Genomic DNA, 20,186 nt, shown 5'->3' on the forward strand with positions numbered 1-20,186 from the left:
CTCAGTACCCAAGGTTATACATCATAACCACGAGGAGATTTTTCAAAATATGTGGTCTAAGCTTCCCCCAAAGAAGTTCTATGGAGGAAGACTTTTAACAAAAGAACCACTTTCCCCCCACCCCCATTTCCTCCTAGTGTCTCCTTTTTCCCAGAAGCCAGGCTGTACAAAGGCTGATTTTAGAGCATGGAGCAGGTGTCAGGCAGGGCTGGGCCAGCCAGCTTCAAGCCAATTCAGCTGTGATGGTGACAGCTGCTCCTCTCCAGTTGCCTGTAACTAGCGGATCTCAATCACCTGGAAAAGGGACAGGGAGCATAAGGGTCTTTTGTGGCCATGGGCAACTGGTGTCAAGCTTTCTGGATTCAGATTTTTCTCTCTGTTATAAATCAGTGTTGTGACCTGGGGTAAGCTGATCCCTTAACTACTTTTTTTTATATAGTTATATTGCATAGAAGACCAAGAGACAGGATAAAGTAGTGGTTGGGTAGGTTTGGCCTATAGACTCTCCCGAAAGGATGGACATTTTTTCCAACTAATGTGGAAGATAAAGGTAGGAGCAGAGTCTCTATGGGGTGGGGGTGGGGTGCGTGTGTGTGTGTGTGTGTGTGTGTGTGTGTGTGTGTGTGTGTGTGTTTGTATTACTGGAGGGGACAGCAAGATTAAAATAAAGGAGTATTTGTGATTCTGTTTTAAACGGGAGGAGTGGACTACATGTGTCACTGGAAATACAGGGGTCCCTTGGAGACAGTTGAAGCACAGGCCCACACAAAGGTGAGGAAGAAGATAGTCAAAATGCAGGTTAGGGGCCAACTTTGGAGAGGATGGGGGGCATTTTGTCCTCTGAAACAAGCATAAATAAATTGAAGATAATGTGATGTTTTTATTTACTATATACTAATATATCTTAAAAGAGGGCAATACCCTCCCCACAGAGTATCAACTATTTGTGAAACTCTTATCTCTTTGTGATTTTTACCAAACAACAGATGTTTGGTGTTCTGTCTTCATTTTATTTTATTGAAGTCTTGCCTACAGCTCACTTCTTTTCACACCCTCCACCATGGGCCACACATTTATCATTTTTTGTGTGTTTTGATGGCTAGATTTTAGTCCATCACTAATATACCACAGTTTGTTTAACCACTGATCAATTTAACAACTTTTGGGAAGCCCATGATTTGTTTGAAAGAATGAACTTGTCTACAGTTTTCTCACATTGCTGGTTTCTGTTATCACAGGATAGTTCTGAAGCTTTTTTTCTGCCTCAAATTTTTTCAGACTCTACAAATAAAACTCACTTTCAGCCCATCATACATATCTACTTGTTTGGCCATGTCTTTGTGAATTTAAAAAATGTCCTCCAAGTGTTCAGGTGAATTCTTAACTTCTCTGCCTGTTTTACTTCTTTAGCTATGCTTTCTTCACTTTTTGTTGCCTATAATTCTTTTGTATTGAAGCAACTTTACTTTTATAAATTCTAATTAGTCACATTAAAAGTCTGCTGCTGCTGCTAAGTCACTTCGGTCGTGTCTGACTCTGTGTGACCCCATAGACGGCAACCCACCAGGCTCCCCTGTCCCTGGGATTCTCCAGGCAAGAACACTGGAGTGGGTTGCCATTTCCTTCTCCAATGCATGAAAGTGAAAAGTGAAAGTGAAGTCGCTCAGTTGTATCCAACTCTTAGCTACCCCATGGACTGCAGCTTACCAGGCTTCTCTGTCCATGGGATTTTCCAAGCAAGAGTACTGGAGTGGGGTGCCATCGCCTTCTCTGATTAAAAGTCTAGAACTATCTAATGTATTTAGGATTAGTGATACAAACATTATTGGGATGGTGAATTAATTATATGTATATATCTCTTAGTTTTATATTACATAGTTAAAATGACATTTATTTTTGTTGATATAATTAACATATAACATTGTTTTAAGATGTACATCATGTTGGTCTGATACCTCTATCATAAAATAATATTTAATATCTAATGCCACTTTAGAATAAATTCAGCCAGTCCTTCAATGCTGTTGAAAGCTTTGTTTCTCTTTATAATATAGGCTTTATTGAATCAAAATAATTAAAACAGCCCAAAATATCTTCTTAGAAGTATGCTTTAAACGTAAAATCACCAGAATGTGTACAAAAATTATTAACTGATAAATAAGCTTGTGGCTAGAAATATTTTCAACCAAATTTCCAAAAGCAGTTTCATTTAATGGCAGAAATAAGGTAGAAAAATATATATGAAAGACTGCCAAACAAATACATTTAGGCATAAATGACTAAAAAATCTGAAATTTAAAAAAATCTGAAAGGAACTGAAATGCTAAAAATACATCCTAAAAGTTATAGAACTATCCTAGTGGTACATGGAAATGGTCAGTATATAAAATGCCAGTGACTGAAAAATATGGATTTTTCTACTATTTGTTGCTTTAACTAATTCACCTGGAGCCAATAGAATACTGTATCCTGAAAAACTAGTATTGTTTATCAGGAGAATAAAATTACAGAGTTAATAGGTAGTGCTTTAATTGTTGATGAGTCTAAACAGATTTTGGTATTCCTTTTTTGATGACTGACATAAGATTTTTATATTTTTTAGCCACTAACCCAAAGGAAAGTAGTATTAACTATCAGGTTCTATTAGATCTTCATTATTTTCTATGGTAATTTCTTTTTTCATCAAAATCATGGCTGCTTTTATCTGTATTGCTTTCTTTTTATTTTTTAAAATTAAAAAAATTGTTAATTTTTGTTTTTCAAACTTTTTTTTAAGCTTTAAACTTTTTATTTGGTATTGGGGTATGGCCAATTAACAATGTTGTGATAGTTTCAGGTGAACAGTGAAGGGACTCAGCTATCTCCACTCTTTCCCAAACCGCCCCCCCCCCAATCCACACTGCCATATAACATTGACCAGAGTTCCATGTGCTATACAATAGGTCCTTGTTGGTTATCCATTTTAAATATAGCAGTGTGTACATGTAGATCCCAAACTCCCTATTCTCCTCCTCCCCACCATCCCCCACTGGCAACTGTAAGTTTGTTCTCTAAGTCTGTGAGTCTGTTTCTGTTTAGTAGGTAAGTTCATTTGTATCATTTCTTTTTAGATTCTGCATTTATGGGATGCCATGCCATATATTTCTCCTCTGTCTGACTTACTTCACTCAGCATGACAGCTTCTAGGTCCATCCATGTTCCTGCAAATGACATTATTTCATTCTTTTTTAATAGCCTAGTAGTAATAGTCCATTGTATATATGTACCACATCTTCTTTATCCATTCCCCTGTGAATGGACATTTAGGTTGCTTCCAAGTCTTGGCTACAGTGCTGCAGTGAACATTGGGGTGCATGTATCCTTTCAGATCATCTTTTCCTTGGAGTATATGCCCAAGACTGGGATTGCAGGGTCATAGGGTAGCTCTATGTTTAGTTTTTTTAAGAAACCTCCATACTGTTCTCCATAGTGGCTCTACCAATTTGCATTCCCACCAACAGTGTAGGAGGATTCCCTTTTCTCTACACTCTCTCCAACATTTATTGTCAATTTTTTGATGATAGCCATTCTTGCTGGTGTGAGGTGATATATCACTGTGGTTTTGTGTTGCATTTCTCTAATAATGAGAAATGTTGAGCATCTTGTCATGTGTCTTTTGGCCATTTGTATGTCTTTGGAGAAATGTCTGTTTAGGTCTTCTGCCCGTTTTTGACTGGGTTGTTTATTGTGATGCTGTTAGGCATCATAAGCTGTTGGTGAATTTTGGAGACTAATCCCTTGTAAGTCACATTATTTGCAAATATTTTCTCCCAATCTGTGAGTTGTCTTTTCATTTTGTTTATTGTTTCCTTTGCTGTGGCAAAGCTTTTGAGCTTAAGTAGGTCCCATTTGTTTATTTTTGTTTTTATTTACACTATTCTGGGAGACTGTATTGCTTTCTTTTTAAACTTTGTAAATTTTTTAATGTATGAAAAGTTTTATTTTTATTTAGTCATATTCATCACCTATAGGTGATAATTTCTTCTTTTGTTTTGGTATTAATAGAATTCTTTCACACATTGAGTATAAATGCACCCTTCCATTTTCTTGTAGTGTCTCAAAAATTTTTAAAAGTTTGAATCCTTGACTCATCTGGAATGAGTTTTCAATTTTTTTCCCAAAAGCATTTTTTGAAAGTTACTTTCCCCAATAAACCACCATTTCTCACACTGTAATTCAAAGATACTGTGTGAATTCTTTTTCTGCTACCCATTCTCCCACATAGTTGAACTTGCTTGAATTCTAATTTCAGATTTCATGGTAAATGCATTTCTCCGTCTTTGAGCCTTGTACATGTCTTTCCCTACTTAAAAAATATTTCCCAAATTTTTAATCTGGAAACTCAACCCTTATACTACCTACTAATCCCCCCCCAAAAAATAGTGATAAAAGAAAGCTGTATCTTGAAATTGCACAGAAAGATACCATAGGTAGGGAATCCCCTGTGGCTCAGATGGTAATCTGCCTGCAATGCAGGATACCTGGGTTTGATGCCTGGGTCAGGAAGATCCCCTGGAGAAGGGAATGGCAACCCCTTCCAGTATTCTTGTCTGGAGGGTTCCCTGGACAGAGGAGCCTGGCAGGCTACAGTCCATAGGGTTGCAAAGAATTGAACATGACTGAGCCACTAACACTTTCACTTTCATACCATAGGTATTTCATTTTATTTTTCCATGTGTCAGCAGTCTTAGCAGATTTTTATTCTGTTTATTTACTTATTTTCTAAGTGAAGTTTTTAAGTACAGAAGTCAGGTCTTTCTAGATTCAGAGTTTAAATCCAAATATTACTAAATTCATTTCTCTCTAGTAGCCAGAGAGCAGTAGCTGTTGAGCTTTTGAGAGAGTAACAAAGAACACAGAGAAGAATGTATTTGAACTATCGTTAATTGTGTTTGAGCTAAAATATGAATCTGAAACCGATAGAATAAACCTTCTAAAGATTAAATTCACCAGACTCTCAGTGGCATCATTAAGGAAATTAGTCTAAGTCCTTGGATCCTGTGTTCTTTGCCTCTGAGTCCGAAGGCTTTGTGATGCTTCTAACTGGAACCAGTGGCCATACATGTGAAGGAATCTGGGGAAGTTTTCTTGGCTTGAGTTGCCGTTCCTCTTTTCCCTTCAACCGCCATTATCACCCCTGCTCATTTCTTTTCTCTGTTTTTAATCTCCTAATTTTGAGCTGTCTTTCAGAGTGGCAACAGAAACAAAACATTGTTGCAGGTGACATTTAGGAGCAAAATAAGTTGGAAGTTTTAAGACTAAAGTCCCTTAAAGTGTCTTAAAGGGCCAGGGAAGCCTAAATGTAGAGCCCCCGCCCCCCGCCCCCTGCTCCCTGGCGGGAAACTTGTTATGTGGACTTTGAAGATTCCTTTTTACATTCCAACAAGTAACATCACATAAAACATGGTGAGGAAGCTTGTATTTTATTTTTTTCTATCAAGGATCACTGACCCACTGGAAGATTTCAGTTAAGAATCACAAGTTTTAAAAAAGCAACTTTTTAAAAGTAAAGAAATTACCATTCATCTGGTTTTAAAATTAAAAAAAGGGAACATAAAACCTACTCTTCAATAAATGTAGCAAGTAATTCACAAGAACTACTTGAGTTTTATGTTACTGACAGAAGAGAAACAGAGAAGGAAAAAGAGGGGTGTACTGAATTACATATATTAATACACAGCTAGTTTCCCTCTAAAAAATAGAAATAGAAACAGGTAGATAATGCCAAACTTTGCCATTGAAAGCATTATAGAAGTTGTAGTGCAAGTTTGTATGTGTATGTGGAAAACTATTCCATAAATTTAGAACACCAAATGTTTATATTCTTGTCTATTTCTTACACATTCTTGTCTCTCTCCTTTGTTTCTATTTGTGTGTGTGTAGAGAGAAAATCTTGCCACATTGCTTTCACCATAGATTGTCCAGTTTTTTTGCTTTGTCACTGATAGACCTCTTCAGCTAACATTATCTTTTACATTTTCATGTATCATGTAACATGATATAAACATTTATTTAAATGGTTGAATTAAATAATCACCCAAGTTTCTTGAGATTAGAGACTGCATATTTTATTTATGTGTGTATCACTCAAATGATCAATGAGTAAGGGAAATAAGTACTGTATTGGAGTTGTTTTAATCACATCTCTGGGATTTTTAAAAAAGATTATGAATGCAGTTGTGACAAACATCTTTTGTACAAAGCACCCTTTTTACATGGGAGAGGAGCTATCTAATTTGGGGATGTGGTGGGGGAATCTGTTCCTGGACTGAGAGTACTGGGTCAGACAGTTTGTTTATGAGGTTGTATAGTCAACAGCATCTTGAGTGTGTCTTCATTACCCAAATAGCCCACAGTTATTTGGCTTTATCTATATTATTTTACTAACACAGTGGGTGAATATTGTAGTAAGTAATCATTTAGTTGTGGTTCATTTCATTCATTCCTTTTAGAGAAACCGTCTGTCTCTATCTTCTTGTTCTGAGAAACTTGAGCATTAACTTTACAGTTAGATGACAAACTATTTGTACATCATACTGTCACATTACAGAAGTAAAACTGATAGGATTCAGCAAATGTCCAGGTGGAAATGAAGTCCTAAATGTTTCTATATTGTATTAAACTGTTGTCATCTTTGCCATGTTTAGTCCCCATGACATATATGTGCCCAGTTAGGGTAACTCTTGGGTTAATTTTTTCTGGTGGTTGTTGCTGTGGTAAAACAAATTTCTATAGATGTTTATTATTGGAATGTAAAAGAGTTTTTAGATTTTATCTTATAATTTACCCCTTTGTTGAACTCATTACTTTTAATTTTGTTTCTTGAATATCTTTGTCATTTAGGTTATATAATTATATAATGTACAAATATTATTGTTTTAATTTTATCTCCTTATGTTACTTGTTCATTTTTCATACATGGTTACAATGATTCAGTTTTCTAACATGATTAGTTAGGAGTGGTGACTAGATATCTTTGTGTAGTTTTCTGCCTTTTTTTTTTTTGGATGAATACCTCTAGTGTGTGTGCTTTAATAGTGTCGACTTCTCTCAGATATACCATATTTATAGTTAAAAGAAAATCTTTTAAAATCAGAAATGAATAATGAATTTTCAGGCCATTTAAACTGTTTGTTGTTGTTCAGTCGCTAAGTCATGCCCAACTCTTTGCGACCTCGTGAACTGTAGCCTGCCTGGCTTCCCTGTCCTTCACTATCTCCTGAAGTTTGCAAAATCTTATCCATTGAGTCGTTGTTACCATCCAACCATCTCATCCTCTGTTGCCCTCTGCTCCTCTTGTCCTCAATCTTTCCCAGCATCAGGGTCTTTTCCAGTGAGTCAGTTCTTATTTAAACTATTATTTATTCAGTTAATTTTATTTTTTCTGTTTTTCTCATGAATCTCTGGTCTTATTTAAAATTAGCCTCGGGCTAAAACCTTAATGCCTGTGAAGATCAATTCTTTTAAACTGCTGGTGTATGGTTTGGTAAAATTTTGTTTAGAATTTTACATCTGTGTTCACAGATAGAACCAAACTATAATTTTCCTTTTCAGAGTATAGCCCTAAGTCAGGTTTAGTTTAAACTGACTTTCACTACATGAAAATGAATTAGATAGAACACTTTTAAGGAATCTTTGTGTGATAGAATTATTATTCATTTACTATTTAGACATTTAACTGCCATTTTTGTTTCTTTTGAAGTTTATTGATAATGTTGTTTATTTCTTTGGTCTAGATTTCACTTAGATTCCTGATTTCACTTTGGGTACTTGAGTTTTCTTTTCTAGAAAGTTATTCCTTTTCTTTTTTAAAGAAAATCTGCATATGGAATGCCCTAATAATGTATATCATCTTTGCATTAATTATATATCTTTAAAATCAATAATTTGTGTGCTTTTCTCTTTTGTTGAATTGTATTAGCAGTTTATCCGTTTTATTACTTTTTTAAAACCATCCTTTTCCTAAGAGAGACATGTAGAGCTATGGATATATTTTGATTCATATTTGAATTTTAAATAGTCACTTTCTTGATTTAGTTGTCATTTAAGAAAAATATATTTCACAATTTCCATGTGGTTTGTATTCTTTTATCCTACTTATAATTCTTGCTATGTCAGAATCCTGCCATTTCATATTTATTGAGACTTTTTAAGTCTGAGCATATGATAAATTTTTGTGAAAAACACTTTCCCAAACTTTTCCACCTGATTATTATGATGAACCTGATGATTATATTCTAGTGATTGTTTTGTTTAGATATATTGAACTCTTTCATTGTTGGTTTTGTTGCTAATTTGGTTTCCCATATTGAAATAATGAAACAGTTATTCAGTTAAATTGTGTTTGTCATGTTGAATTTATCAGCTTTTTGTTTGATTAAAAATCATTAGATTTTGTTTTACTTCCTGGATATTTAAAAAATCATTATCTTGTGCTTTAAAAAATCATATTGTAATATCTGGTTTTGGTTTAAAATTTGCTTGTTTAGAAACAGATGCTGTGACTAGTATCTTTGAATTTGCATTAGAAAACCTAAAAGGAATAGCCTTTAAAAAAAATGAAGTATAGTTGATTTACAGTATTGTATTGGTTTTAGGTATACAACATAGTGATTTAGTATCTTTGCAGATTATACTCCATTATAGGCTATTACAAGATAATGGTTATAATTCCCTGTGATATACATTGTATCCTTGTTGTTTATCTATTTTATACTTACTTTTATTTATTTATTTGGCTGTCTGGGTCTTAGTTACAGCACATAGGATCTTTAGTTGTTGCATGTAGGACTTAGTTCCCTGACCAGGGATTGAACCCAGGGCCCCTGCATTGGGAGCTCGGAGTCTTAACCACTGAACCACTGAACCACCAGGAAAGCCCAGCTTATCTATTTTATACACAGTAGTTTGTATCTGTTAATTTCATGCCCGTAATCTGCCCCTCAAACCTTCCTCCCTCCCTTTGGTAACCACAAGTTTGTTTTCTTTATCCATGAGTCTGTTTCTGTTGCCATTTGCAGAAGTAGACATTTAAAAATGTATTTTTATAATCAGGGTCAGATTTCATTTAATCAAATCTGTAATTTTTATTGTATTTACTGCATAAAATTTAGCATTATAATTAGCCTGTATTTTTCACTTAGGGAACTTTTTTCTTTTTAAATTCAAACTCTTGTAAATTTAAGAGATGGTTCAATGATGTGGAAGGATAGCCTTAATTCCTTAATTGATAATGATGCCTCAGTTTCTTTCTTAAACATTTTGATTTGTTTCTTTTTGGCTGCATTGGCTGTTGATGCTGAGCGTGAGCCTTCTCTAGCTGTGGTGAGCAGGGCTGTCCTTCCCTGTGGCGCACAGGTTTCTCATGGCAGTGACTTCTCCTGTGGAGCACAGGCTCTGGCTGCGCTGGCTTCAGTCATTGTAGCATGCATGCCCTAGAGGGCGTGGGCTCCATAGATGTGGTCCTTGGGCTTAGTTGCTCCACAGCATGTGGGATCTTCCTGGACCAGGGACTGAACTCATGTCCCTTGCATTGGCAGGCAGATTCTCAACCACTGGACCACCAGGGATGTCCCCTCAATGTCTTATAGATGTGTTCAGTGATTCTTTTATTTTTTAATTATCTAATGGATATTTACCAGAGAATGGTAGTCTTTCTTATACACTGCTTAGGCCATCTATCTTATATTTGTTTTTCTTATACTATCTTAATTGCTCCTTTCACCTTATCCTTGTGACTTTACATATTTGCTTTCAGTTTTGTGAAACTTTTTACTTGATCCTGGTTTGTTTTTTAAATAACAGCTGAAAATTTCCCTGACTTGGGGAAGGAAACAGACATCCATATCCAGGAAGCCCAGAGAGTTCCAAATAAGAGGAACCCAAAGAGACACACACCAAGACACAATTAAAATGTCAAAAGTTAAAGACAAAGAATATTAAAAGCAGCAAGAGAAAACAACCTTGTTACAGAGAAGGGACTCCCCCAAAGACAGATTTTACAGCAGAAACTTTTAAGACCAGAAGGGAGTGGTACAATGTATTCAAAGTACTGAAAGAAAAAAACTTCCAACCAAGAATACTACCTGGCAAAGTTATTTATTCAGAAGGGGAAGAGAGAGAGTTTTCTAGGCGAACAAAAGATAAAGGAGTTCATCACCACTAAACTAGCCTTATAGGAAATGTTAAAGGGACTTGTTTAACCTGAAAAGAAAGGGTGTTATTTAGTAACACATATGAAAGACTAAGTCTTACTGGAAAGGTAATATATAGTAAAAGTAGTGGTTTAATCACTTACAAAGCTAGTATGAAGCTCCAATACTTGGGCCACCTGATGCGAAGAACTGACTCATTGGAAAAGACCTTGACACTAGGAAAGATTGAAGGCAGAAGGAGAAGGGGATGACAGAGGATGAGCTGGTTCGATGGCATCACTGACTTGATGGACATGAGTTTGAGCAAGCTCCGGGAGTTGGTGATGGACAGGGAAGCCTGACGTGCTGCAGTCCATGAGACTGAGCAACTGAACTGAACTGAAAGTTAGTATGAAGCTTAAAAAAAATGAAAGTAGTAAAAATAACTATGATTACAACAATTATCTGTAAAAGGTGAAAGATAAATGTGACATGAAAAACATAAAACATGGTAAGGGGAGAGTAATAATGTTGAGCTTTAAAATGGGATCAAACTTAAATTATTATCAAGTTAAAATAGACTTATAGATATAAGTTGTTAAAGAGATGGGAATACCAGACCACCTGACATGCCTCTTGAGAAACCTATATGCAGGTCAGGAAGCAACAGTTAGAACTGGACATGGAACAACAGACTGGTTCCAAATAGGAAAAGGAGTTCGTCAAGGCTGTATATTGTCACCCTGCTTATTTAACTTATATGCAGACTACATCATGAGAAACGCTGGGCTAGAAGAAGCATAAGCTGGAATCAAGATTGCCGGGAGAAACATCAATAACCTCACACATGCGGATGACACCACCCTTATGGCAGAAAGTGAAGAGAAACTAAAACGCCTCTTGATGAAAGTGAAAGTGGAGAGTGAAAAAGTTGGCTTAAAAGTCAACGAAGATCATGGCATCTGGTCCCATCACTTCATGGGAAATAGATGGGGAAACAGTGGAAAGTGTCAGACTTTATTTTGGGCTCCAAAATCACTGCAGGTGGTGACTGCAGCCATGAAATTAAAAGACACTTACTCCTTGGAAGGAAAGTTATGACCAACCTAGATAGCATATTAAAAAGCAGAGACATTACTTTGCCAACAAAGGTCCATCTAGTCAAGGCTGTGATTTCTCCAGTGGTCATGTATGGATGTGAGAGTTGGACTGTGAGGAAAGCTGAGCACCGAAGAATTGATGCTTTTGAACTGTGATGTTGGAGAAGACTCTTGGGAGTCCCTTGGACTGCAAGGAGATCCAACCAGTCCATCCTAAAGGAGCTCAGTCCTGGGTGTTCATTGGAAGGACTGATGCTGAAGCTGAAACTCCGATACTTTGGCCACCTCATGCAAAGAGTTGACTCATTGGAAAAGACCCTGATTTTGGGAGGGATTGGGGGCAGGAGTAGAAGGGGACAACAGAGGATGAGATGGCTGGATGGCATCACTGACTCGATGGACATGAATTTGGGTAAATTCTGGGAGTTGGTGATGGACAGGGAGGCCTGGCGTGCTGCGATTCATGGGGTTGCAAAAAGTCGGACACGACTGAGTGACTGAACTGAGCTGAACTGAAGCTTTATGGTAACCATAAAGCAAAAAGCTTCCCTGGTGGCTCAGATGGTAAAGAATCTGCCTGCAATACAGGAGACCTGGGTTCAATCCCTGGGTCAGGAAGATCCCCTGGAGAAGGGCATGACAACCCATTCCAGTATTTTTGCCTGGAGAATCCCCATGGACAGAGGAGCCGGGTGGGCTACAGTCCATGGGGTTACACAGAGTCAGATGTGACTGAGTGATTAAGCACACACAACCATAAAGCAAAAACCTAAATACATGGAAGAGAAGGAGAAAGGGATATAAGCTTACCACTAAAGAAAGTCATCAAACACAGGAAGAGAGTGAGAAAGAAACAGAGAGAAACTACAAAAACAGACAGAAAATGGCAATACACACACACCTATCAATAATTGCTTTAAATGTTAAGGCCCTTATATATGTTGCCTACAGGAGACTTGCTATAAATATAAGGACACACAGAGACTGAAAATGAGGGGATAATAAAAGATATTTCATGCAAATGGAAACTAAAAGAAAGGTGGAGCACCTAGAAAAAGGAAAAACAAAGCCCAAAGTTAATAGAAGGAAAGAAATAACAAAAATTAGAGCAGAAATAAATTGAGACTAAAAAGATAGTAGAAAAGCTCAATGAAACTAAGAGCTTATTCTTTGAAAAGATGAATAAAATGAACAAACCTTTTCTAGACTCACCAACAAAAAAGAGGGAGAAAGAGGTCAGATAAAAACAAATGGAAGAGGAGATGTTACAACTGTTGCCACAGAAACACAAAGGATCATTATATGGACCAATTACACTCTAATAAATTGGACAACCTGAAAGAAATGAATACATTCCTAGAAAAATACAGCCTGCGAAGACTGATGAAAGAGAAAATCTAAACAGACCTATTACTAGCAAAGAGATTGACTTAGTAATCGAATACCTCCCAACAAATGAAAGTCCAGGGCCAGAGGCTTCACTGGTCGTTCAAAGAAGATGGCTTCATTTCATTAACAGAAGAATTAATGCCAGTCTCTGTCAAATTCTTCTGAAAAATAGAAGAGGATAGGACTCTTTCAAGCTGCTTTTGCAAGGCCAGCATGACCCTGATATCAAAACCAGATAAGAATGCCACAAGAAAAAGATTAGAAGCCAATATCCCTGATGAACATAGACACCAAAATTCTCAGCAAAATATTAAACTGAATCCAACACTTACATTTAAAGGATCATAGTAGAATTTATTCTGGGGACACAAGGATGATCCATTCTCAAACAGATTAGTCAGTGTGATACACTACATTAAGAAAATGAAAGATAGAAATCATATGATCATCTAAATAGATAGAGAAAAAGCTCTTGACAAAATTCAGCATCCATTTATGATTAAAAAAATGACAAAGTAGATTTAGAGGGAAGGTACCTCAACATAATAAAGGCCATATATAATAAGACTACAGCTAACATCATACTCAACAGTGAAAGGTTGAAAACTTTTCTTGTAAGATCAGAAACAAGGTAAGGATGCCCAGTCTCACTATTTTTATTCAGCATAGTATAGGCATACCTTGTTTTACTGCACTTTCCTTCATTGTGCTTCATAGATATTGTGATTTTTACAAATTGAAAGTTTGTGTCAACCCTATTTCAAGCAAGTCTCTTGGTGCCATTTTTTCTAATAGCATTTGCTCACTTCATGTCTTGGTGTCGCATGAGTCACATTTTGGTTATTCTCACAATATTTCAAACTTTTTCATTATTATATTTATGGTAAACTGTAATCAGTGATCTTTGATGTTACTATTACAATTTTGGAGGATGCCACGAATCATGTGCATATAGGACAGTGAACTTAATTGTGGTTGTTACTATTCCACTGACGAGCTGTTTCCCTGTCTCCTTTCCCTTGGCTTCCCTATTCCTTAAACCATATAGTATTGAAATTAGGACAGTTAATAACTCTACAATGGCCTCCAAGTGTTCAAATGAAAGGAAAAGTCAGTTAGTGAGGCAACTTCACTATTGTCCTGTTTTAATAAGTTGCCACAGCCACTCCAACCTTCAGCAACTACCATCTTGATCAGTTAGCAGCCATCAACATGGAGGCAAGACCCTCTATCGGCAAAAGTATTATTACTTCCTGAAGGCTCAGTTGATGGTGAGCATTTTTAACAATAAAGTATTTTTAAAATTAAGGTATGTAAGGAATCTCCACACTGTTCTCTATAATGGCTGTACCAGAACTGGAAATAGAACTGCTCTAGGACCCAGCAGTCCCACTGCTGGGCAAACACACTGAGCAAACCAGAATTGAAAGAGACACATGTACCCCAGTGTTCATTGCAACACTGTTTACAATAGCTGGGAAATGGAAGCAACCCTAGATGTCCATCAGCAGATGAATGGATAAGGAAGTTGTGGTAAATATATACAATGGGATATTACTCAGCTATAAAAAAAGGAAAGCATTTGAGTCAGTTCTAATGAGGTGGATGAAACTGGAGCCTGTTACAGAGTGAAGTAAGTCAGAGAAAAACCACTACAGTATATTAATGCATATATATGGAAATTAAAAGACGGTAACAACAATCCTATATGCAAGACAGCAAAAGAGACAGATATAAAGAACAGACTTTTGGATATGAGGGAGAAGGCAAGTGTGGTATGATTTGGGAGAATAGCACTGAATAGCATGCATGTAATCATATGTAAAATAGATGACCAGTGCAAGTTTGATGCATGGGCAGGGCACTCAAAGCTAGTGCTCAGGGACAATGCAGAGGGATGGGGTGGGAAGGGAAGTGAGGGGGGGTTCAGGATGGGGGAATACATGTGCGCCCAAGGCTGATTCATGTTGATGTATGGCAAAAACTACCACAATATTGTAAAGTAATTATCCTCCAATTAAAATAATTAAAAATTAAGGTATGTACATTTTTTGGCATAAGTTTATTTCATATGCACTGGGAAACCAAATAATTCATATGACTTGCTTTACTGTAATATTTGCTATATTGCTATAGTCTGGAACCAAATTTAAAATAACTCTGAGGTATGCCTGTATTGGAAGTCCTTACGAGAGGAATTAGGTAAGAAGAAAAAGGAATTGTTCAGTTGCTCAGTTGTGTCAGACTCTTTGTGATCCCATAGACTGCAGGATACCAGGATTCCCTGTCCTTCACCATCTCCTAGTGCTTGCTCAGACTCATGTCCATTGAGTCAGTGATGCCATCCAACCATGTTTTCCTCTTTCGTCCCCTTCTGCTCCTACCTTCAATCTTTCCCAGCATCAGGATCTTTTCCAATGAGTCTGCTCTTTGCATCAGGTGACCAAAGTATTGGAACTTAAGCTTCAGCATCAGTCCTTCCAATGAATATTCAGGACTTATTTCCTTTAGGATTGACTGCTTGGATCTTCTTGCAGTCCAAGGGACTCTCAAGAGTCTTCTCCAACACCACAGTTCAAAAGCATCAATTCTTTGGCACTCAACTTTCTTTATAGTCCAACTCTCACATCCATACATGACTAATGGAAAAACCAAAGCTTTGACTAGACAGAACTTGTTGGCAAAATAATGTATCTGCTTTTCAATAGGCTGTCTAGGTTGGTCATAGCTTTTCTTCCAAGGAGCAAGCGTCTTTTAATTTCATGGCTGCAGTCACCATCTGCAGTGATTTTAGAGCCCAAGAAAATAAAGTCTGCCACTATTTCCATTGTTTCCTCATCTGTTTGCCATGAAGTGATGGGACTGGATGCCATGATATTAGTTTTCTGAATGTTTAGTTTTAAGCCAAAATTTTCACTCTCATCTTTCACTTTCATGAAGAGGCTCTTTAGTTCTTTCTTCACTTTCTGCCATAAGTGTGGTGTCATCTGCATATGTGAGGTTATTGATATTTATCCTGGCAATCTTGATTCCAGCTTGTGCTTCATCCAGCCTGGCATTTCACACGATGTACTCTGCATATAAGTTAAATAAGCAGGGTGACAATACACAGCCTTCACGTTCTCCTTTCCCAATTTGGAACCAGCCTGTTGTTCCATGTCCAGTTCCAACTGTTGCTTCTTGACCTGCATACCAATTTTTCAGGAGACAGGTACAGTAGTCTGGTATTCCCATCTCTTGAAGAATTTTCCGCAATTTGTTGTGATCCTTACAATCCAAGGCTTTGGCGTAGGCAATAAAGCAGAAGTAGATATTTTTCTGGAACTCTCTTGTTCTTTTGAGGATCCAGCGGATGTTGGCAATTTGATCTCTGGTTCCTCTGTCTTTTCTAAATCCAGGTTGAACATCTGGCAGTTCTCGGTTCACATACTGTTGAAGCCTGGCTTAGAGAATTTCGAGCGTTACTTTGCTAGTGTGTGAGATGAGTGCAATTGTGTGGTAGTTTAAACATTCTTTGACATTGCCTTTCTTTGGGATTGGAATAAAAACTGACTTTTTCCAGTCCTGTGGCCACTGCTGAGTTTTCCAAATTTGCTGGCATATTGAGTACAGCACTTTCACAGCATCATCTTTGAAGATTTGAAATAGCTCATCTGGAATTCCATCACTTCCACTAGCTTTGTCCGTGGTGATGCTTCCTAAGGCCCACTTGACTTCACATTCCAGGATGTCTGGCTCTAAGTAGTTGATCACACCATTGTGGTTGTCTGGGTCATGAAGATCTTTTTTGTATACTTCTTCTATGTATTGTTGCCTTAATATCTTCTGCTTCTGTTAGGTCGATACCATTTCTGTCCTTTATTGTGCCCATCTTGCATGAAATGTTCCCTTGGTATCTCTAGTTTTCTTGAAAAAATGCCTGGTCTTTCCCATTCTATTGTTTTTCTCTATATCTTTACACTGATCACTGAGGAAGGCTTTCTTATCTCTCCTTGCTATTCTTTGGAACTCTGCATTCAAATGGGTATATCTTTCCTTTTCTCCTCTGCCTTTTGCTTCTCTTCTTTTCTCAGCTATTTGTAAGGCCTCCTCAGACAACCATTTTGCCTTTTTGCATTTGTTTTTTTGAAGATGGTCTTGATCACTGCCTCTTGTATAATGTCACAAACCTCCATCCATAGTTCTTCAGGCACTCTGTCTATCAGATCTAATCCCTTGAATCTATTTGTCACTTCTACTGTATAATCGTAAGGGATTTGACTTAGGTTCACCTGAATGATCTAGTTGTTTTCCATACTTTCTTCAATTTACATTTGAATTTGGCAATAATGAGTTCATGTTCTGAGCCACAGTCAGCTCCTGGTCTTGTTTTTGCTGACTGTATAAAGCTTCTCCATTTTGGCTGCAAAGAATATAATCAATCTGATTTTGGTATTGAGCATCTGGTGATGTCCATGTGTAGAGTCTTCTGTTGTGTTGTTGTAAGAGAGTGTTTATTATGACCAATGCGTTCTCTTGGCAAAACTCTATTAGCCTTTGCCCTGCTTCATTTTGTACTCCAAGGCCAAATTTGCCTGTTACTCCAGGTAGCTCTTGACTTCCTACTTTTGCATTCCTCTTGTATATAATGAAAAGGACATCTTTTATCGGTGTTAGTTCTAGAAAGTCTTGTAGGTCTTCATAGAACCGTTCAACTTCTTCAGCAATACCTGTGTGGGGCATAGACTTTGATTACTGTGATATTGAATGGTTTGCCTTGGAAATGAACAGAGATCATTCTTTTTTTGAGATTGCACCCAAGAACTGTATCTTGGACTCTTGTTGACTATGAGGGCTACTCCATTTCTTCTAAGGGATTCTTGAACACAGTAGTAGATACAATGGTAGCTGAGTTAAATTCACCAGTTCCAGTCCATTTTATTTTACTGATAACTAAAATGTCGATGTTCACCCTTGTTATCTTCTGTTTGACCACTTCCAATTTACCTTGATTCATAGACCTAACATTCCAGGTTCCTATGCAATATTGTTGTTTATAGCATCAGACTTTACTTCCACCACTAGTCACATCAATGACTGGGCATTGTTTTTGCTTTGGCTCTGTGCCTTCATTCTTTTTGGATTTATTTCTCCACTGATCTCCAGTAGCATATTGGGCACCTTCCAACCTGGGAAGTTCATCTTTCAGTGTCTCTTTGTCTTTTCATACTTTACATTTTCATCAGTGATATTGGCTTGTAATTTTCTTTGTTGCAGTATCTTTGTCTGGTTTTGATATCAGGGTGGTGGTGGCCTCACAGAATTAGTTTGAAAGTTTTCCTTACTCTGCAATTTTGTGAAAAGTTTTGAGCAGGATAGGTGTTAGCTCTTCTCTAAACTTTTAGAATTCACTTGTGAAGCCATCTGGCCCTGGGGGTTTTGTTTGTTAGAAGATTTTTTTAATCACAGTTTTGATTTCAGTGTTTGTGGTTGGGCCATTCATATTTTCTCTTTATTCCTGGTTCAGTCTTGGAAGGTTGTACTTTCTAAGAATTTGTCCATTTCTTCCAGGTTGTCCAATTTATTGGCGTGTAGTTACTCATAGTAGTCCCTTATGATTATACATTGTCTGGTAAATTTTCCTTTTCCATTTCTAATTTTATTGGTGTGATTCTTCTCCTTTTTTTCTTAATGAGTCTATCTGATGGTTTGTCAATTTTGTTTATCATCTCAAAGAACCAGCTTTTTGTTATATTAATCTTTGCTATTGCTATTATTGTTTCTTTCATTTATTTTTCATTTATTTCTGCTCTAATCTTTATGATTTTTTTCCTTCTACTAACTTTGAGGATTTTTGTTCTTTTTGTAGTTGCTTTAGGTGTATGGTTAATTTGATTTTTTTTTCATTAATTGATGTACGCTTGTATTACTGTAAACTTCTTCTTAGCACTGCTTTTGCTGCATCCTGTATGTATTAAATTGATGTGTTTTGACTTTTGGACTCAGAGGGAGAGGGAGAGGGTGGGATGATATGGGAGAATGGCATTCTATCATGTATACTATCATGTAAGAATTGAATCGCTAGTCTATGTCTGACGCAGGATACAGCATGCTTGGGGCTGGTGCATGGGGATGACCCACAGAGATGTTATGGGGAGGGAGGTGGGAGGGGGGTTCATGTTTGGGAACACATGTAAGAATTAAAGATTTTAAAATTAAAAAAATAAAAAACTATAAAAAAAATAAATTGATGTATTTTCATTGTCATAAGCTTTTTTATTATCTCCTGTTTGATTTCTTCAGTGATGTCTTGGTTATTTATAAGCAAGTTGTTTCGCCTCCATGTGTTTCGTGGTTTTTATGGTTTTTTTCCTGTAATTGTTATCTAATCTTACAGTGTTGTAGTGAGAAAAAAATGCTTGATACAATTTCAGTTTTCTTAAATTTACCAAGGCTTGATTTGTGACCCAAGTTGTGATCTATCTTGGAAAATTTTCCCTGTACAGTTGAAAAGAAAAGTGAATTCTACTTCTTTTGGATGAAATGTCCTATAGATATCAAATAGATCCATCTGGTCCAGTGTGTCATTTAAGGCTTAAATTTTCTTATTAACTTTCTGTCTGGATAATCTGTCCATTGGTGTGAGTGGGGTGTTAAAGTCCCCCAGCATTACTGTGTTACTTCTGATTTCTCTTTTTATAGTTGTTATTAGCATTTGCCTTATGTAGTAGATGTTCCTATGTTGGGTATATATATATATTTATAATTGTTATACTTTCTTCTTGGATCGATCACTTGATCATTATGTAGTGTCCTTCATTGTCTCTTGTAATGTCTCTGATATGAGTATTGCTACTCCTGCTTCTTTTGATTTCTGTTTGCATGGAATATCTTTTTCCAGCCCTTCTGTTTCAGTCTGTATGTGTCCCTAGGTCTGATGTATCTCTTTTAGACAGCACCTATAGGGGCCTTGTTTTTGTATCCATTCAGCCAGTCTGTGTATTTTTCTTGGAGCATTTAATCCATTTATATTTAAGATAATTATTGATATGTATTATCTGATTACCATTTACTATATTCTTTTGGGTTTGTTTTTGTAAGTCTTTTCTTTCTCTTGTTTCTTCTCTGAGAATTTCCTTTAGCATTTGCTTTAATGCTGGTTTGGTGGTGCTTATCTGTAAAAGTTTTGGCTTCTCCCTAGAATCTGAATGAGATCCTTGCTGGGTAAAGTAATCTTGATTTTAGGTTTTTTTTTCCTTTCATCATTTTAAGTATATCTTGCCACTCTCTTCAGCTTCTTCAGCAGTACTCTTGGGGGCATAGACTTGTATTACTGTGATATTGAATGGTTTGCCTTGGAAATGAACAGAGATCATTTTTGAGATTGCATCCAAGAACTGCATTTTGAACTCTTTTGTTTGCTATGATGGCTACTCCATTTCTTCTAAAGGATTCTTGCACACAGTAGTAGATAAAATGGTCATCTGAGTTAAATTCACCCAGTCTAGTCCATTTTAGTTCACTGATTCCTAAAATGTCGATGTTC

The 20,186-nt window shown here is 36.8% G+C and overlaps 1 protein-coding gene across 2 annotated transcripts in view; it reads left to right on the forward strand.

Annotated features, from left to right (window-relative positions):
* Positions 1-303: 303 nt before the first annotated feature.
* The window catches only part of CLCN5 (chloride voltage-gated channel 5), a 135,018-nt gene continuing 115,135 nt past the window's right edge, over positions 304-20,186 (forward strand). The window contains exon 1 of one of the 2 annotated variants that reach the window (XM_052663229.1): positions 304-404. The gene's annotated coding sequence lies outside the window, so the exon portion shown is untranslated. Of the gene's footprint in view, positions 405-438; positions 551-20,186 lie in introns of those variants that run through there. The other variant, XM_052663230.1, reaches the window with a different exon arrangement.

This window comes from Budorcas taxicolor, chromosome X, assembly GCF_023091745.1.
Source record: "Budorcas taxicolor isolate Tak-1 chromosome X, Takin1.1, whole genome shotgun sequence".
In the NCBI taxonomy this organism is placed as follows: Eukaryota; Metazoa; Chordata; class Mammalia; order Artiodactyla; family Bovidae; genus Budorcas; species Budorcas taxicolor.